The sequence below is a fragment of the Lepisma saccharinum genome, chromosome 8 (genome assembly GCF_977018435.1).
Source record: "Lepisma saccharinum chromosome 8, izLepSacc3.1, whole genome shotgun sequence".
NCBI classification, from domain to species: Eukaryota; Metazoa; Arthropoda; class Insecta; order Zygentoma; family Lepismatidae; genus Lepisma; species Lepisma saccharinum.
The window spans coordinates 36887308-36893307 of record NC_139236.1 but is presented as its reverse complement, the minus strand read 5'-3'; positions in this window follow the sequence as shown (position 1 = coordinate 36893307).

Sequence of the window (6000 nt, the reverse complement as noted above, 5' to 3'; positions counted from 1 at the left end):
AAATGTTACAAAAATACATCAAAATACACGTCATCTATAACAAGAGACGTCTGTCAAAAGGTACAATGTTCTTAAACTCATCAATAACTTCATTTACATCCATAGACTAAGCTTTTTCCTGTTCCACAAATAGCAAGAGCAGGGTTTCCAATCTATCCTGCTTCTGAGTTGATCTTAATTTAGTTTTAACTTGGGTAAGCTTGGAGAAAGCTCTCTCACACGTACAGCTTGTGACAGGTATATAAGAAAAGCGCTGTAGTACAGAGTAGAATGCAGTAAATATCTTTTCTCCAATGACATCAAAATATCGAAAAACTATAGACACTCGTTTCATCAGCGATAATACACACGTTTGTACCAAGTAATGACATTTTCAAACTTCTTACAAACTGCCGCTTATTTTCACTCTTATTGAAATATCTGTCTTTAATTCTATTTGATAAAGCAGTCCATTAGGGTGTGCCTAGGCACACCCGGCACACCCCGTAGCTACGCCCATGGATGATACCCTCCGGAAATAGAAAAGTCCTCCCCGATAATTTTAGTAACCTGGCAGAGCATTCGGACAATTGCTAAGAAATATTCACTTTGGCGTTCTTTCATTCACTTAATAAATTTAATGTAGAACGCACTTTTTCTTGTTTTTCGTAACAATTAGCACTGATTCAGTATTTTTTGCAATGGCTTGATGCATAAGTTCGTAGCTTTTTTTCATCGTGGCAAAAGTTAATAGTCTAACCAATTAATTTAAATATCGTCCGTTTTGATAACTGCTAACTATAGCAATATACAGTCGAATTCTATTTTTTCGAAACTTAACAATAGATACGTGCAGAGCGTCAAGGCTGGTGTAATGTGAGCTTCTATGTTGTAACTAATTTCAAATTCTTGCAGCTATATTAACGGCTGGCCAGTCAACATTTTGATGTGGAATAATGGTGACGTGTTTGTGCAGTCTTATCGAAATTTTCAATTAATTCAATTAAATTAATTATGTATTAAAGGTAAAGTTCCCCGTGCATATACGTAGCACCGTGCCATGAAGGCACATTTTGGGTATGTGGAGGTAGGGTCCCACATGTTCTCGATATCGGTCATTTTGGAGGTGATGAGATCAGCACCACGCTCCGGCTGCCTTTACCCCCAGGTACCAACTGATTAAGAGGTAAGGGGCAATTTTAAAATATTAATATTGTTTATATTAGAATTATAATTTGACGTATATGACATTCCTGACTAGACCCGTGAATTTTGATATCCCCCGAGCAGTGGCGGCGATTAGGTAAAGCGTGGGGGCAGTAACCTTCACCCTCCATCTTTTCCCACATGTGTCCCCACACAATGCTAAACCTTATATACCAAGGAAAAGCAAACTCTCCTTGCCCCCCAGTTTTGGAACCCAATTGCCGACACTGTAGGAAAGTGGCTGGATGTAACACTGTAACCTTCTTCTCGCGGCAGAAGCTTCGTTAGCTCGCAACGACAGTTGCTTCTGCAGTGTACTGCTAAGAAGCAAGGTTGGCATTCGGCCATGTTAACCAAAGAACATCACGTATTAATGTGGCATTGTCAGCGTCCAAGAAATAAGGAAGGAAATATACATTTTTGGAAATCGTGGCCTCAATACCAGATGAGATGTCGGATGATACCACGTGGCTCACAAGTCCCTGAGATTCAGAGTACAACTAGACTGCATCCTTAGGGACCGAAGGAGATCTACTTATGCATACAAAGATTAGGAGAAGAGGGAAACTGCAGTGAAATATTGGCACGAGATAAATCCGGTTGGATAACACAGATCCACACTTCCGATAGTTTCCGAAAAGGTATTCTTGAATAAGAGAGCATCGTAACATTTTTTTCCTCTCCCAGCAATATTCGAGATCTGATACAATCTTTTCAAGGAGAAGGAACAATTGAGTGTCAAACTCGCTAACGTCGCTTTTCTTGACATTTTCTCCCCCCATTTTCGGGGGTGGAAGAGAGTGGAGATGATATTGGCGTGGGACAAAAGAAGAATAGAGCCGGACGTCTGCAGACATTGACTGATGATGCCATCTGTTGGTTTTCGACGGAACTGGAATCAAATGACAAGTGAATATCCCACCTTCTTTTCTCGAATACCTAAAAATGTACATATGAAGTCGATATCGAAAAATCTCATGCTTTCCCATTTCCTTACAAGTCTGCATCTCCTTGGCAGATATTCGCTGCTCAGTGTTGCCAGTGGTGGGATTTTTCGAGAAAGGAAAAACGTCCACATGCTTTCGGCTCATGCTCATGGACTGTTGCATTCCTGGCCGAGTATACTAGTTACTTAACGGATGATCAAGCGTTCTCAATATAGGTCTGAAGTAAACTCGAACACAAAACATGCCAGTTACAAACAGTTTATTTTCCTTAGAACTTCCGGTTTGAATCTCATACCCGCGTGATTCACTAACAATGATATTATGTTTCAAATTAATCAAGCCGGACCCCGTGGCGGAGTGGTTAGCACATCGCTCTACGATGACAGGGGTCCCGGGTTCGAATCCCGCCCTGGGCATGGATGTTTGTGAGTGTCATCATGTCATCACTCATTACATCTTCGCAAATTAGCCAAAAGTGGAACAAAAGCGAAATAAAATAAAGTAAATCAATCAATCAAAGTAATCAATGAAAAATATGCCAGCATACAATAGATAAAGTTGAAAAATTTTTGCATAAGGAGAAATATTATTGTTAACAGACTTCTAATTGTCAGTTACATACAGGGTGACAAGCACCTTCTGCTTTAAGGGGTTTAGTTTAGTACGTTTATAGCAGGGTTGTTAAAGGTCCAGGAATTTTAAATAAATTCAATTCCGGTCCAGGATAGAAAATCAGCAAGCATAAATGGGTTCTGGACCGTAAAGAACCTTTTTATCTATAAAGTATTTCAATTCTGTCCAGGAACCTTTTTTCCGAACCAATTTAAATTCGGTCCAGGAACCTTTTTTCTGAATGAATTTAAATCCGGTCCAGGTACCATTTTTCCAGGATGAATTTAAATACGGTTCGGGAACGTTTTTTTCCGAACCAATTTAAATTCGGTCCACGGACATTTTTTTCCGAATCAGTTTAAATAGGTTCCAAGTTCCGTATTGAAATGAAACAATACACAACTTTACTCGAATACGGACCTGATGATAAACATTTATCCACTTGTGAGCATGAACGACTAATCCAGGTGCTGGCTGTCTTGAGAATCTAAGGTACACTTCTCTTCACAGAAAGTGGCACGCTTGTTTGAGTTGAAGTCCAGCTTCGGGTCTGGCAGTACAGCCGAAGTAAGTGTTCGAAAACCAGCAGTGTTGCTTACTATCAAATATTTTAAACACATGCAGGGAGTTTTGTGTCTCTCAGACTCAAAGAAAAGGGCTAACGGAAAAATTGCAGCGTAAATATTAATTAACTGGGCTGTCCACTTCTACATTGAAAGTAATGTAATTGCGAAACATTTGTGAAAAATATATATAAAGAAAAACGAATTTTTGACATTTGTGAAGAAGTAGTTGTCACAATGCGTTAGAATGTGAGGGCCCCAGGTTCGAATTTGGCCTGAGCATGGGTGTTCTTTTTGAGTCTCTCTTCATCGTTACGAGTAGCGGAAAATGAAAGAAAAGCAACACTAAATAACGAAAAAAAAAACGCGATTTGAATAAGCGAGGCAGAAATAGTGCTGTTGTAATTCCTGAAAATGATGCAAAAAAAAAAACACTTTCGGAGAAAGTGTTATCCTAGCCCGGGAGAAGGCTTGAAGAATATAAAAACTCCTTCCCCATCCACTTTGGCAAACATAATCACAAAGTCGCCACTGAATATGCGATGAGAAAAATTATAGAAATCCGAAGCAAGAAGAGTTTGTGTCACAGCCAGGGGGGCACATGAGAGGAGGTGCCCCTCCCCCCCCCCCCACACACACATCAGTCATCCAGGCTATTAACAATAAATCAATGGTTGTCCTCTCATTTAACTTTAACATTAAATGGAATTTTTGTAAAATCAAAATTTGTGGAGCTTTCCTTTTTACACGTGCACGTTGGTTTCGTAAATGGAGAAAAAAAAATAGAATTGTGACTCGTAAAATCACTACTGGCTCCGTAGATTCCAGAATAATGACTCTTCTTTTTGAAATAAATAGTTTAAAAATAATATAATATATGTGCCGTTGGTTAATAAGATTCCTCGTCACATAGCAGAATCCGCAATGTTGATGGAAGCTAGAACACGATTATCATTTAGGGTTGGAAACACTCGCCTTCCACAAAAGCACGACTTCGCAACGTTTACCTTCAATTTCATGCACAAGCTTCACTTGTATTCTGTCTGCAATGTGCACAGGACACAAACACTATCTGATGAAGCGTATTGCTTTCAAATTAATGTAATTAGCGAGAAGCAACATCAATAGTTTCGAGCTGGACAGGAAAAGATGCAATCTTATGGATAAATTACTCGAATAGCTTGGTTTCTTCACCGTGGCTTCTGGCCACGTCGTTTAAAGGCCAGCTTTGTAAGCTGAAATTCTAATTTCGAATCCCCGTGTCTCCAAAATTTTTACTAGGCTTTTTTCTTTCCCATCTGAAATTACTCTTAAGGTGCGAGCATTCATCGAGTAGGTCACTTGTAAATATCTATCTATGTATAAGACGAGGAGAGTGACACATGAATGACGGAACATCTTAAAAATACATCTGCTGATGTACCTCACAACTTACTCATTTCATTTCAGTGGTTTTCTTCTTAAGAATATTAACGCTGTGTTTTATCACACAACAATTTTCAATTTTAGCACTTGTAAATATCGAGGCTTAACAGCAACTGAAATTTCTCAATTTCGAGTAGTGTCGAGTAACAGTCAAGTTCTCTGAACGAGTAATAGTTTTAATACATATTTTCTTATTGGCACGCAAACAATAACAAAGTTTCAGGCTGCAATTGGTGTGACGAGAATAAAATACAATATGTAGCACCTATATGGTAAAAAAATATTTTGGAGACAAGGAGATTCAAAATTAGGATTTCAGCTTACAAAGCTGGCCTTTAAACGACGTGGCCAGAAGCCACGGTGAAGAAACCAAGCTATTCGAGTAATTTATCCATAAGATTGCATCTTTTCCTGTCCAGCTCGAAACTATTGATGTTGCTTCTCGCTAATTACATTAATTTGAAAGCAATACGCTTCATCAGATAGTGTTTGTGTCCTGTACACATTGCAGACAGAATACAAGTGAAGTTTGTGCATGAAAATGAAGGTAAACGTTGCGAAGTCGTGCTTTTGTGGAAGGCGAGTGTTTCCAACCCTAAATGATAATCGTGTTCTAGCTTCCATCAACATAGCGGATTCTGGTATGTGACGAGGAATCTTATTAACCAACGGCACATATATTATATTATTTTTAAACTATTTATTTCAAAAAGAAGAGTCATTATTCTGGAATCTATGGAGAAATTCATTTTGATTTTACAAAAATTCCATTTACAGTTAAAGTTAAATGAGAGGACAACTATTGATTTATGTTAATAGCCTGGATGACTGATGTGTGTGTGTTTGTGGGGGAGGGGTACCTTCTCTCATGTGCATCCCTGGCTGTGACATAACTCTTCTGATTCGGATTTCTATAATTTTTCTCATCGCATATTCAGTGCCGACTGTGCGATTATGTTTGCCAAAGTGGATGGGGAAGGAGTTTATATATTCTTCAAGCCTTCTCCCGGGCTAAGATAACACTTTTCCCCAAAGAAAAAATAAGCTTTTTTTTTTGCATCATTTTTAGGAATTACAACAGCACTATTTCTGTCTCGCTCATTCAAATTGCGTTTTTTTAGTTATTTAGTGTTGCTTTTCTTTTATTTTCGGCTACTCGCAATGATGAAGAGAGATTCAAAACGAACACCCATGCTCAGGCCAAATTCGAACCTGGGGCTCTCGCATTCTAACGCATTGTGATAACCACTTCTTCACGAACGTCAAAA